This window comes from Ischnura elegans, chromosome 6 (genome assembly GCF_921293095.1).
Source record: "Ischnura elegans chromosome 6, ioIscEleg1.1, whole genome shotgun sequence".
Taxonomy (NCBI): Eukaryota; Metazoa; Arthropoda; class Insecta; order Odonata; family Coenagrionidae; genus Ischnura; species Ischnura elegans.
The window spans coordinates 108964990-108980656 of record NC_060251.1 but is presented as its reverse complement, the minus strand read 5'-3'; the positions used below and the strand labels follow the sequence as shown (position 1 = coordinate 108980656).

The following is a 15667-nucleotide window of genomic DNA, read 5'->3' as shown; positions in this document are numbered from 1 at the left end:
CTAAGATATAAGTACGTAATAAAAGCAGGAGGCTAATACAAGCATTAAACTAGGGAAGCATTAGCTTGAAGAGTTTTCTTGCCTGGGAAGCCGAATTACCATCGATGGACGAAGCAAGAAAGAAATAGTCAATGGAATAGCGCAGGCGAAGAAGGCTTTTTACAAAAAGAAGAATCTTCTTACAGCTGAGAATACAAGCATAGAAGTAAGGAAACAATTCATTAGATGCTACACATGGAGTAGGTATGTTTCTCTATGGAAGCGAGCCTTGGACGATGGCAGGGGCAAAGAAGTCAAGAGTAAAAGCATTTGAAACGTGGTGCTTCCGAAGAATGATGAAGAATAAATGGATTGACCGTGTAGGTAACGAGGAAGTGCTGAGAAGAGTGGGAGAAAAGAGAAGCCTCCTAAAAATTTATGCAGAAGAGAGGACAACTTAGTTGACCACATTACGAGGCATGAAGGACAGGTGAGAGTGAAGAAGTGCAAGGGACAGCCACGAACGAGTTACATAGGACAGGTGATAAAGGATGTAAAGAAAAGAAATACGTCACTATGAAAAGGCTAGCGGATAGAAGAGAGGAATGGAGAGCTGCTTCCAGTAGCGGATACAGAAAAAACTCGAAGGGGGTCCGCAAAAGATATCTTGAATTACCTTTACTTTTATCCAAATAAAAAAATAATCAAGTCACATACAGAGTTTTGGAAAATTTTAGTTAAATTTATTACACACATATACAAAGGCCGTTTTACACGGGCACCGAATTGCGCAGGTTAGAGCTGCATTAATTTCTAAAGGCCGTTTTACACGGTACACGGAATTGCGCAGGTTAGAGCTGCATTAATTTCTAAAATGGCGTGGAATTGCGCGAATGCATGAACGAAATTAGAACAGGGGCTATTTTGCCGTCTCGCATCCACGCATTCTCGCATGTGTTCTAGCAATTCACCGCTTTACACGACGCAATTTTGATTGCGCCTTCACACGTACGTCAGACTGCGCAATTCCGTGTACCGTGTAAAACGGCCTTAAAATGGCGTGGAAATGCGCGAATGCATGAACGAAATTAGAACAGGGGCTATTTTGCCGTCTCGCATGTGTTCTAGCAATTCACCGCTTTACTCGACGCAATTTTGATTGCGCCTTCGCACGTACGTCAGATTGCGCAATTCCGTGTACCGTGTAAAACGGCCTCAAGATAATGCCATCTTATGATATAAAAAAGTTATAATTGTGGCAATATGTTGGGCCACTGGCTGCGTCATACCAGTCTTAGGATGGTAAACCAATGATGACGATGATATGTAAAATAGCTTACTTGTCTATACAAATAAATACATTTAAAATATTGGAAAAGATTTTACAATTTTCACTGAATAGAACGAATGCTATTTGTCATCATGCAGTTTTCACATAAAGTCAATGTTCCTGGTGGGTCAGATAACTCGTTTTACTCACCTCGATCAAGATAATTTGCCGCTGCAGTTGTTGAATATATGTGTAACCTTCAGCCTCTATCAAGGCCCTGTGGCGCAACGGATAACGCGTCTGACTACGGATCAGAAGATTCCAGGTTCGAATCCTGGCAGGGTCGTAACTTTTTTCCTCCCGACAATGCATCAAGAAACTTGGGCTTCTTGGTAAAAGTCCGGGGTCCCCACGTAGGCACTTGGTAAAAGTCTTCAGGGTCCACACGTAGGCACAAAATATTTTTAAGGTTATTTTGCCCATGGAAGCAGAAGGCACCGCCCGAAATAGTAGTTCACTGCTCATTCTCCTCGAGCTCCTCCAGTTCAAACTAATAGCCAAAATATATCTAAAACCAAATAATTTGTATATTATGAATACACTAATGGTGGGTAACGAATCGCAATCAATGCCTTTCGTTTTCTTTGATGAAGGAAACTACCCTATTTTAGAGGGGGTCTTCATAAGACGTTTTGTCGTTTCTCGTCTCGTTCACCCCAAAAATTTGCATGAGTGAGTAAATGAGTGAGTGAGTGGTCGTTAGGGGGCTTTATAGTAAATAGATCGCAAAATTATATGCATAGAATTTTTGTGCATCGTGCCTGATTCCTGTAGGGTTCTAATAATCCGTCGTTATATATAATCCGGCTATGCCACGGTTGCATACGTGCCGTATCACCGATATGGAACTGCATCATGCGAAGGCGTGTTGTTTACATTTTGCCAAGGCTCGTAGCCAGGGAGGGCAATGTGAGGTTCACGTTTCTCCCGCTTCATCGGGCGTGGCGCGCGCCGCAGTGAAGGACGCTACACAACAACACGGAGAGGATGTTTTCATCTTCCCCTACTGAACTGCGCTCGCCTTACCTAACGGGTAAAGGGGTTGAGAAAGAGATGGAGGGCTCGAGTCCCTGGATAAGAGGTTTGCACCGTACGTGAGCGGAAAAGGAGTTTCGGGCAGGTGAAAGTGGAGGAAGCTGTAAAGGGATGGGTTTGTTAAGAAAAAAATATTTCTGTCAGACCTTGAGCGTGGAATTTTTTCGTTTTTTAAATTTTTTTTTCTCGGAAAGGATAAGGTCCCAGGGCAGATGGAAAAAAGAGGGTTTATATATGTGTAGGTCAGAATACGAAATTCGATCGCTACCCTCTGAAGAATAACTGAACTTATCCAGCAAGTCACCTACAGAGTAACGAAGGCTTACGTGAGCCGTTTTCCGCACTGAAACGAGAAATATAGTTGCCGTGAAGAGTATGTTTTGAATTAGGAGTAGTGTTCATACTTCTCCCATATTAGCCTACCATAAATGGTATATTACCGATACATCTACATAGTACGCTGCAAGCCGCCTACAGACGCGTTTGGCAGGGGGTGATCCATCACCAACGAAACAGTCTGTGTTATAAATCCAATTTCCGTCAAGTGTTCAATTCATGCATAAGACTCCTGAGGGTTTTTTTTAGTTTTTCAACTATGCATTTTCATCAATGCATCTATGCATCTCTTATTTATTGTGGAAAAAAAGACATTCTGAATCTGTCTGTTCAAGAGTCTATCTTTTATATATATGATATAATCTTCCGTAGTATGTTGGCTTTCGTTAATTGCTGATGATTAGTAAACGTAGATATAGATGTAGATATAAATTAACTTACATTTCCAGTTTATATAATAGTAAAAATAATTGGATTTCTTGGCATGTTATTACTTACTCATGAATCAGTTGCTACGCTAACTTCTCGTTTTCTTTCACCCGCAAGAAGTTTTATTTGCATGATGGCATGCTCGTGTCCGATAGTCCAACTTAGCAGACTACTACATCTACATCTACAAATTACCCTGCGAGCCACCTCTAGGGTGTTTGGCAGGGGGTGATCAATCACCAGCATGCAGCATGCATTTGGACTCCCACATGCACACCACACCGTCCAAGAAACGTCCCGTATAATAACAAACTATACTACTATATGCTGTTAGAAATAGAATATAGAATAGAAATTCAGAAACATGCAGTAAGTTTTACATAGGTTAGTAGGCTACACTACAAGTCATGCAATCTATTTACGCGTTCTATTGCTGCCGTTATAATATTACTTTCTGGTCTAACCGCGTGTCTTTTTCTCTAGTGCATGGCCTGTGTCAGGGAAACGAGAGCGTTTCTGATTAAGGAGAGGATGATTGGCGCATTGCTTGGAATGTAATTACCCCGTGCCACACACCCTGGTGGTGGCTTGAACGATACCTCTTACATGTAGATGAACCGATTGATTAGTTAACGGGAAACAGCTCTCCGAACTTGGCCAACTCCACCACTTCAACAACTGCCAGTGCAACCCCTCACTCGGCATAGGTTGGCTAAGGGTGTATGGCATGCGGTGTGCATAAAACGTGCGTGGTGTGGGTAGGACGCCTCGAGGGCGTCGCCTGGAAAATTCTGCGACGCAGTAAGCCCTGGAGGGTGGGTGGGGGGGAGGAGAGCTTCGGTGAATGAGGAAATGGGGGGGGGGGGGGGTAAGGGTTGAGGGGTGTGTGCTTGGGGGGTGAATTAAGAGGGGAAGGGGTGGAACATAAGGGAGTGAATGCGTACGAGAGAGAAGCCGTGGTCACGCACGTGTCTGCTTTTGGCGGGAAAATGCGCGCCAGGGGAGGGAAGGAAAAGGAAACAGTAGTAGGGATCTGAGCGACGCCGTAAGTTTTTGCGGGAAACTGGCGAAAAGGAGCCCCTAATAATACCCTAGAGTTCTGCATCGGCACATAGATCAAAGCTCCAATTTTCCCTTAGTTATCTCTGGTAATAGCTGTTTATCAGTACCCGATGGACGGAGCAAGAATGGGGTGGCGAAAGGGGATGTAGTAATTCCTCACTGTACAAGTAGATAGTTTTTTTGTAGCAAGGCCTCACTTGAGAAGAATATGCGGAAAGTGAGTGGGACTCTTAAGAAGTATGACTGATAGCTGAAATCAATCGAGTACAGCGCAAGACGGCATGATTCGTGACGAGTTGTTACGACAAAAAGTGCAACGTTTCCAGTATGTTACGCGAGTTAGGATGGGAATCTTTACAGGAGCGTAGATCGAAGTATAGGCTTAACTCACTTAGGAAATTCGAAGAAGATATTTTCTCAGACGACGTGAATCATATCCTTCGTTTACCATCGTACTATAGTAGACGCGATCATGAGAATAAAATTTTAAAAGATTTAAAATGTCATTCTTCCCTCGTACTATTAAGGATAGCAACGTTGTCGCAATTGATAGCATTAATGCATAGCATTAATGATGCATAGCATTAATGGTGTCGCTCGCTAGGATCACTCATTGCATGTTTTTTCATAGTTCTAACCTTGCATGTATTTTCTTTGGGAATTACAAACCATTAGCAATTTTTTAATGAATAAGCATGTATATTTTTCTAGTGTGCGTAATATTTCTATGACCGTGTGGTGTGCATGTGGCGGTCCTCTTGCATGCCGCATGTTGGTGATTTTTCACACCTGCCAAACACCCTAGAGGTGGCTCGCAGGATATTATGTAGATGTAGATGAATATGCTGAAAGTGAGTGGGACCATCACGAAGTATGACTGAGAGCTGAAATCAATCGAGAACAGCGCAAGACGGCCAGATTCGTGATGAGTTTTTACGATAAAAGTGCATGGTTTCCTGTACTATGTTACTGGGGTTAGGATGGGAATCTAAGCAGGAGCGCAGAAACAAGTGCAGGCAAAATTTACGTAGTGAATTCGGAGGAAATGTTTTCTCAAACGAAGTGAAATATACTAAACGTTTACCGTCGCACTACGGTTTACGTGATCAGGATGAGAAAATAAAAGAAACAAGACTGCAAAGCATAGATGTTTTAAATGTCATTCTTCCATCGTACTATCAAGGATAGCAAAAGTGTCTTAATTAATAGTATTAATGAAATCACTGGCTATTTCGACTTATAACATGTTTTTTTCAATTGTTCTTACCTTGCATGGATTGGCTATATTAATTAGTATATTCTGTGAGTAAATATGGCCCTGTGGCGCAACGGATAACGCGTCTGACTACGGATCAGAAGATTCCAGGTTCGAATCCTGGCAGGGTCGACAGTTTTTGCAATCTGCAAATACCTAAACCAATTTTTCATTTTAGGAACAATTTTTTTATTTTAGGACCATTTTTTTCACATTTGGTCCTCACTCTAGTCTCTAAAAATTGCAGAAACCCACACCAGAGACACTGTCTTTACTGTTTTACACAACTGTTTAAGGACCTCGGATTTGGGGAGATAAGCTGTCGAGCCAGAAGGCACACCGACAAACATAAATGCGCTATTAGGATGCAGTATATTTACGAGAGCAATGCATTTTCCCCAACACGCCCGGAAATATGAGTATTTAAATCTTCATTCTCAAATTCATTTTCCGATTCAAACAAACATCACAATACCTAATCATAATCATAAGAGGAGCGTCTGCCATATTTAACCGAACTTTCTTTCGAAAGATAAAAAACTCCAAAGCGCTAAAGTTTTTGTTCAAACAGCACTGAGAAGCATTGCTAGGACGACACTCCGAACGACCGAGCTGACTAATAGTAGGAAATATATATTATCCAATCGATATCCGTGATCATGCATGGCAACATGTGAACAGTCGTTATTGCTATCAAAAGTACACAGATGAAAGTTAGTTTAGCTCTGAAATTCTGCCCCTCCCGCACACGGGACCATTAATTTCCATAGAAAAATGACCTGAACTTGAACAGTAAATCTTCGCAGTCGTTAAAAATAGCGCAACAAGTCCCATAATATTCAGCTCCTGAGCTGGAACCTTAATCGGGACATACTTATTCCTCTCTAAATAATGTTTACACTGTTCACATATATATCGCACCATCCTTAAACAATGGGATATTAATGTAGACATTTACCAGATCAGAATTTCTAGTTCCCTGATACCGTTATACTTATAGTAAAATTTTATTTTTCTCGACCTGAATAGTTCCTTGGGACTAATGCATTCGTGGGAAATTTTTGAAAATTCTCCTGTAAGCTGTATTGTATTCGTGTCATTTTATTTTGAAATAAATTCTAAAAGTCGTAAAAATAATTATCCACGTTGATCAAGAATTAGCTTGCACAATTTTTTGTAATATTATTGCACAAGCGCTGCATAATGAGTGACAGTCTTACCTTCGTGCCATCACAAAATGAGCTGTTGGAAGCATTGGCATGAGCAAATGTATCTCTCTCCTAATTAAATCTGACATATATCACCGAAGTGGACTGAGTACCTAAAAATACCCAGCCCTTGAGCAAAAAGTTAAATAAATTAAAAAAATAGGTTTAAAAAAACATGCCCACAATTTTTTTTGCAAGTCCCGTTCATTGTGGACCTTTAAAATAATTATTAATACGATGGAGGAGATTATTATTTTACCGAATTCTAATTTCCGAAAAGATGCTATCTATAATTCGAACGCGAATCACGAGCCAAATATAATTTCACCAGCATTCTTCTTGAAAGCTCACCCGGGGTATAAATGGAAGCTATAAATGTTCCCAACGGCACCCGCCATTTATTATTCTGTCGCATGAAATTATATTTCCAGCAAGAGGCCCCGAAATAAACTCATTCCACGTCGGAGTCAAGGTCGAGTAATTCCTGATATCCTAATTCATCCTGTCGTGGATAGGAATGTAAAATTAATGTACGGGGAAAAATTAAGGCATGAAATGTAATTATCCATAAAAACTATAATTAAAAAACTCAATATTTATTTATTTATTTATCACATCCCCCGTAAACAGCACATAACTGCCTTTTACAACGAGGGTTTCCAATATTAACAAAGTACAACTCAAACATCCATGCCCTGGATAGGGATCACCTACCCAGGCGGGATTCGAACCCACGACCTACGGTTTAGCATGCGAGGACTTTACCCCTCCGCCACCGAGGCCGGCAAATGTAAATCCCCACACCACTTTTTATTTCGCTTAATCTGTCCAAGTATTATTCATTGAATGACATATACACCAAACACGCTTTTCAAGATTTAACTGTTACTCCCAAGTACTGCACTATTAATTTATTGCAGCGAGGTCCTTTTCTAATGCTAATCTATCGCGATGGCCCAAAAAAGAATTCTGTACACAACTACATCATCTGCGAAGAGGCGGATTTTGCTCGTGACCGAAGTGGTAAAGTCATTAATTTACATAAGGAACATCAGAAGACCTATAAAATTTCCTTATGGTACACTTAAGGTAACTTGTATAGGGGATGCATGAAGTAATTGATAGGTCGTATAGAAAGAGCCTACTATCAAGTGAGGCATGACAAAAGAAAGTTATTTTTGACTACCAATTGAAGAAAATAAACTTAATCATTCCTCTGAGAAACGATTGCAGTGATTGAAAGTTATTACACGCTAAATTTATGGAGCTGCTGAAGTTCTCAATTCCCTCCTGATCTGCATGGCTTACGATCACTTATTGGAGAAAATTGCACAGCCTACAAGTTCGTAATAATCTAAAATCAGTCGTGAATATGCAGTATTTCCAAGAAGAATAAAGTTACGGTTTAGATGTCCAGACGGTTCGACTAAAAATATTACCAACTTTCTACAGCCACCATGCAAGAACTTTAAGAATAGTTAAGGTTTAAGAATTCGCTAAAATTCCTCACACTATGATTGATAGTAATACTTGAGTACATCGGAGGATTTAAAAATCATTTTTGATAGCATTTCTACGCGTGTCAATTCCATAGCAACGCAAATAATTTTAAGGAAACATAAAAATTATATTAAAGGAGGTTAAGTTTAATTTGTTGGATGGTAAATTGTGTCCTCATAATTCATGCCTAAGATCTTTCTTAAACGAAGGGATTGTAAATATTCTAATATTATTTTCTGATTTTTCTTCCATGTGCAAAAGTCGAAGTGTGTGCGAAGAGTATTTAAAATTCTTCAGAGACTGAAATTGTTTGATTAATGAACATTAACGCCAGTGTTACAGAGCAAAATTAATGAAAAAAACACTACCTCTAAGCCAGGATGAAAGTCCACCTGGAAAATTAATTCTTATTTTTAGCGAGAGCGATAATATTAAACTTCTATCGTATATTGGCCCATCTACTGAAAATCTGTAGACCATTTCAACTCCCTGCGAATATCGAAAAGTTTACCAGTTTACGGCTAACCTAAAGAGATTCTTATGTCTTCTATATCATTGGGAAGTAAAAACTATTTTTTGTGAATTTAATCGAATATCGTAAATCGGTACTTTGAAACTTTAGCCCGATGGGCATACCTTTGGATAAAGTTAAAAGGCGGTACTCACCACTCCACGCGATGAAAAAGACGTATTCGGTTGCTGTCCCGCGATCTGGAACGCTACCTCATCAGCAGAGAGCATTTGTCACGATTCCTGAAAGGGAAATAAAATTGCGTTAATACCAATGTCAGTCCTATAAGGGAAATAGTGATCTTATCTGGACGAAATTATGTTACTTCGAGTTCAAGACGTCAGCTTTTTTTGTCAGTTTTTACAATTGTTCTACTACGTTATTTGTAAGGGGAAATAAAATATAATATAGGAGGATATATCACGCGCACGACGCAGTTGTTGAAAACGTAACCTGACAAAAACTTAGGAACAGATAGTTCCTTAAGCTAGAGTTACAAGTTGAAGTTAGACTGGCAAATCTTAACCCTTTGCGGCCCAACGTCGAGGCTGGCTCGACATGCCTGTGCAAATATCAGGTCCAACGTCAAATTGAGCACGACATCACATGGTTATAAAATTGGATTATACAAGGGCAATGTGTCAAGAGACATCACTTATATATGATTATTAAATGATAAACTATTTAAACGAACCAATCGCATAAGATTACAGTCAGTGGAAGTTTACATGGACCGCAAATGGTTAAGCTCGATTCGTACGTGTGAACTGCAGATGGGAAAAGTGAATGAATCGATAGAGGACGCGGTCGATCTTGGTCGAGGAAGACATTTTCTCAGATGACGTGAAACATATCCTTCGTTTACCGTCGCACCATGGTAGATGCGATCATGGAAAGAAAATAATAGAAATTGACTGCAAAACAGAGACATTTAAAATGTCATTCTTCCCTCGTACTACTAAGAATAGCAGCGGTGTATCAATTAATAGAATTAAACGCGTCACTCGCTAAGACGACTCATGCCACAAATTTATTTTTCCAGAGTTATAACCTTGCATGGATTTGCTTTAGGAATTAGTAACCATAGGAAAGTTTTGTGTTTTCATGAATATGCATGCATATTTTGCTCATATGCGTAATATTTCTATGACTATGCGGTGTGTATGTGGCGGTCCTATTGCATGCTGCATGTTGGTATGTCACCACCTGCTAACCTCACATCTAACACCCTTTTCGGAATCCAAAACGTACTTGACGCAAATTGGAGAAGAGGTAGACACATTCGGTGGAACTGCATAGAATTTTAGAGTAAGTATATATAGAAGGCTTACTCTATGACCTTATTATATACTTACTCCATGATAGTATCTAGTAATTGTTCTACGGAGATTCGAGAAAGGTGTTGAAAACTCAGGAGATAAATAATGGACACTGGCACTGAAGTTGGCACAAACTAAAACTAGTTGGAGTAACAGTAAATCTTGTAACTATCGCCCTCGTAAAACAATGCCCTGTGGCACAACAACAAGTCTTTACTACCGATTCCGGGTTCGAATCCTGACAGGGTCGAAATTTTTTCTCTCCCAATGATGCATCAAGAAACGTAATCTGCATTAATGGCGTTAATCGCTAGAAACGACTATTGTATGTTTTTTCCATAGTTATCACCTTGAATGGATTTGCAATTGGAATTACTAATCCCTGGCAGTTTTGCCTTCGCATCAATATGCATGTATATTTTGATAATACGCGTAATATTTCTATGACCGTGCGATGTTCATGTGGCGGTCCTTTTGCATGCTGCATGTTGGTGATTGGTCACCCCCTGCCAGACACCTTGGATGTGTCTCGCAGGGTATTATGTACATGTAGAGGCGTGTGAAAGACAATATTTGTGAGGTCGCAGAATATGTAAGAAGACCAGGAGAGTTCATCATACTACCTCACCAATTAAAAACGCAAGGATACGCCTATTCTCATCACTTAAGCTCTCACGCACAGAATAGGAGTTTGGAGACTACTCAACTTCTCGCTTCAGAAGAAAATCGCAATCGCTTTTGGGAAAACACGGCCGCTAACCAGCGATGATCGCCCAGTGATCACCGCTACAGTCACTCCTTGGAAAACGCACCTTTGCACTACCCGGATACAATGGAGGCGCACGGCGGAAATGAAGGTGGGGAAGGCGGAAAGAAGAGGGAGGATGTGGGATTAGCGGATGTTTGCACCCCGAGAGAGCAAACTGAAGGAGCAAGGCAGGGGGGTAATTTCAAAGCGGGAAAACTTGCGGAAGGTTAAGGGAAAGGGGGGATGACGATGACGCCGAACCGGAGAGGGAGAGTAGAATGGAAGGAGATCGGAACCAAATCTTAGATCACCCTTTTCCAGTGCTATTGCCTGCATTAATTTTGCTTGCATTAAGTTCTCTTTTCGTTTTCTATTACTATTTATTTATTTAATACAATCCAAATACAGCACGAGGCCAATCACAGAGGACTCACAATAACAGAAGAAACAATATAATAATATTAAGCAACGTAACCAATAATGAACAAAACATATTCAACAGTATTTACAAATAACATAGAATGGTAAATTTCATCGGGTGGTGCGAGGAATAGGAGGAACATTACGATAGTGATGGTGCAAGATGGACGAGGGATGAAAAAAAGGATCAAAATTTGGAACACATTTGACATAAGAGTTTTTCTGCAAGGATATCGGAGCCTCCTTCGTTGATCTGCGGCCGGTAGTCCGATCGTGTCGGTACACTCTGGATCGTTCGGGAGTTCATTACACGGCCTAGTCAGCGAGGTGTGTAGCGAGTAGAATCTTCGAGTATTGTAGGCCTTTTTTAGGTTAGTGAGTAGGGCAGAGTGTAGGGTAGATATGGGGATAGTAAATCATGGGGTCAAGGGTTCCGTTCAAACGGCAATAAAGCGTTCAAAACGTCAAAATAGCCCTTGTGAAAATACTGATAGATCATCAGAAATATCAGATATAGTATGAAATGAGAAACTTAAATTATCAGGAAAGTTCACAAAACCGTGTATAAAAGAAACTTTATCGATCGTAGTTGTAAATTGCCGTAGTATTATGAAAAAAGTTGCTGATTTGCACCATTTAATTCTAATAACAGAAGTTGATGTAATCATAGGAACTGAAAGTTGGCTATCGGATGAAATACATGACCGAGAGATCTTCCCAAAATCATATTCGATATACAGAAAGGACCGTAAAACAAAAACAGTTAGAGGAGTATTCATTGCAGTTAAGGATGAGATCACAAGCAGAGCCGAGAATTTTGGAGATAGTGAATTGGAAAGTGTTTGGTGCTCAATCGAATGCTCAGTTAAGAGATTCTTTATATGCGCATATTATAGACCACCTGATTGAAGCCTAGATTCAGTTTTAGAGTTAGATAGCCAGAGAAGACGTTTTACTTCAAAATCGTAATAGTGTCATAATTGGCGGCGATTTCATTGTTCCATCGATCGATTGGGAAAAATATTGTTTTAAAAATGGAGGGAAAGACAAGGACCTGTGCGAAACTATTCTTTACTCATTCTATTCCAATTCCTTGACTCAGCTAGTAAATGCACCTACCAGGGGCAACAATATACTAGACCTCTTAGCAACGAATATTCCAGAGTGCATTATCAGAACTGAGGCTGTGGCTGGTATAAGTGACCACAAGGCAGTGCATGGAAAGTTTCGTATCGTCTCCGATAGAAAGCCTGTGTCGAGAAGAAGGGTCTATTTATACCATAAGTCGAATTTTGAAGGGTTAAAGCAGTACTTGTCGAACTCATTCACTGTTTTCAAAGACGCCACTCTCAACCTTGGTGTAAACGAAGCATGGAAAAAGTGCATTAGTATTATGCAAGATGCCGTGGATAAAAGGATACCCAGTAAGTTAAAACGTTTGTATACTGTACCGAGATGGTACAATGCTAAAGTCCGTAAAGCTCTAAAGCGCCAGAGAGCAATTCATGCTAAAATAAAGAAAGACAATGTATATTCCACGATAGATCATTATTAAGTCTGACTCCTAGATATTTTACGTAAATCTATATTCTCTACTTGGGTATCCTAAATGAAGTAGCTGTTTTGTGGAGATTTTTGATTTACTGCGCATATTTTCAAATTTAACTCTAGTCGCCACGCATCGCCCCCCATGGAGCGCGGAGCTACGAAAGGAACGGAGCACAACCACAAACGTATTAGGAAGAAGATAAGGGCCTGCGAGGGACTGGAAAGAGAACACGACCTAGGAGAGAGCAACGAAATGCGTCGCAGTTTCGTTTGGGGGATGGGGTTCGGGGGTGGTTGAGCCTCTCTGGACGCTGCGGTAACACGACCCCTCCCCCATTGAAGATATAAGGGCTCCGAGTTTCCGATTCATGTTGAGGGGGGCGTTGGCTGTAGTACTGCGTAGTAAGGGGTCAGGGACGATTTGCGGCGCATATAAGGGTCTCCTTCGGGATCTGTTTGCGTAAAGTTCTAAAAGAATGGCAATGCTCGGTACCTGATTAGGGCGAAAAAAAAAATTCAGCAAGGAATAAGTAGCGAATTTTTAAATTTTCATTAGTTGTCGCAGCGCTTTCGCCCAACCCTAAGATTGTTTTTCGAATGTGAAGTAAATAATACATATATACTGAGTTTGGTGACGAAAATTGGCGATTTGATAAAACTATACAATCACCCAAATTTTATCCAACCCAGTGTCTAGTTTGCTACAAGAGTTGGTCTCTTTCTCCCCTTTGCCGCTAGCCACGTCAATGCAAAATGATGATTTAGGGTAAAAATCAGTGGCATTCGTAGACCCTTATTTCAGGGGGGCCTATGAAGACTAACATTAAAATAGGGAAGCAAAAACTGATAGAGGTGGATGAATTCGGTTATTTGGGAAGCAAGATAACTAGTGACGGGAATAGTAAGAAAGAAATTATCAGCAGAATAACCCAGGCGAAGAGAGCATTCCACCAAAAGAGAGACCTGCTTACAGCGGGAAACTTAAATATGGAAGTAAAGAAACAATTTATAAGAACCTACATATGGAGTATGCTCCTAAACGGAAGTGAGGCATGGACAATGACCGCAGCGGAGAAAGCAAGGATAGAGGCCTTCGAAATGTGGTGCTACAGAAGAATGATGAAAATCAAATGGATCGACCGAGTTAGTAACGAGCAAGTCCTAAGTAGGAGAGAAGAGAAGCCTCATGAAAACCCTAACAAGAAGACGGAACAACCTTATAGGAACAATCTTGAGACATGATGGCTTGATGAAGGCAATCGTCGAGGGACAAGTGGAAGGCAAGAACGGAAAAGGAATACCTCGAACAAAATATGTAGAACAAGTAAAGAGAGATGTGAAAGAGAAGAAATACGTAGGTGTGAAAAGATTAGCTGATAGGAGAACTAATAATAATAATATATTTTTTTTATATCACGAGATGTGGGTCAACACATCTCGTGATATAAAAATATATATATATATAATAAGGGGTCGTGAAGTATAAAGTTTGAATAATAATAATAATAAAATGCCTTTATTCGGGCATTTTATTATTATTATTCTTTATTCCACAAGATTTACTTGGAGGTCTGCCAGCGTCGGGCCTTGCCAAGACGCTGCCTCAAGTTACAATTCATTTAAAAACAATCTAACTGTTCTACATGTATCCAGTATTACAGATTTTTGAATGTTATATATTGTGTTTCTTTTAATTTTTAATTGTTCAATTCCAAAATTTAGTGATGAATGTATTATTCCTGTTGATGATATTACTATGGGGATGATGGTGACCACGTCCTGTTTCCAGATAGTTTTTATTTGCCTTGCGAGGTCTTGATATTTTTGTTTCTTTTCCTCGTATTTCTTCTTAAGGTTGTGGTCAGCCGGAACTGCTATTTCATTTATAAAGGTCTGCTTTTCTTTTTTTTAAATCCAGATTATGTCCGGTCTGTTATGCTGGACAGGTTTGTCTGTGTAAATTGTGTTGTCCCAGTATAATTTGTAATTTTCATTTTCCAGCACTGTAGCAGGGGTGAAAAGGTAATATGGTTCATGATCCACTTTTAATCCGATAACATACGCTATTTCTAAATAAATAATTTTGCATACATTATTGTGTCTTTTGATGTATTCATTACCTACTAGATTCGTACATTCGCTAATTATGTGTTCTATCGTCTCACTCTTTGCATTACATTTGCGACATAAGTCATTTAATACGCTTCCGTCTTTGATTATATATTTCCTATAATTCTTCGTACCAATTACTCTGTCCTGAATGGCTACCATTGTCCCCTCCGTTTCCTTATATAGCTCACCTCTTTGTAACCAGGCATTTGATTGTGAGGTGTCTACGCATTCCTGATGAAGAAATTTGTGATGTATGCCATGCACTTGCTTGCTTCTCCATGTGTCTTCTAGCTGCTCTATTTTTTCTTCGTCTATTGATTTGTCTCTGACATTAAGCTGGAGTGGTGTTGCTTTATCATAATTTTTTACGACTGACTTATAGAGGTTAGTCGTCTCGCCTTTTTGGAAAAAGTAATTTCGAAATTTATCTATAATTCTGTAATGTAGGTTCTTAATGCGTATTAAACCTCTACCACCATTTTTTCTTTTAATGTATAACCTTTCGACAGCAGCATTTGGATGATGTGATTTGTAATTTGTTAATGCTTTCCTTGTCAATCTATCTATTATTATTATTATTAGTTCTCCTGAGTGGAGAGCTGCGTCAAACCAATCCTAGGATTTTTCACCAATGATGGTGATGATAGGGTCTATGGGAGAATTTGAGGAATACACATGAAATTGGAAAAAAGCAAAATTCAATTGATATTCTCATCCGAATTATTCGAGTTAGTGCGCGTGAAAAGTCGCGCTCCTTGGATAGCCACGATGTATCATGGTTGACATGAATTGGTTGGTCTTGTTATTTGTTGGTTATGGGGACGCGTCGCTCTCACCTTGCCCTTCCACATGAACACAAGAGCTCCCGAGTTTCC

At 39.9% G+C, this 15667-nt stretch overlaps 2 non-coding genes across 2 annotated transcripts; both read left to right on the top strand.

Annotated features, from left to right (window-relative positions):
• The first annotated feature begins 1522 nt into the window (after positions 1-1522).
• On the top strand, positions 1523-1595 carry Trnar-acg. Its single transcript has one exon. It is a non-coding gene; the product is annotated as a tRNA-Arg (tRNA).
• A 3890-nt stretch (positions 1596-5485) lies between these two features.
• Trnar-acg lies at positions 5486-5558 on the top strand. Its single transcript has one exon. It is a non-coding gene; the product is annotated as a tRNA-Arg (tRNA).
• Positions 5559-15667: the final 10109 nt, after the last annotated feature.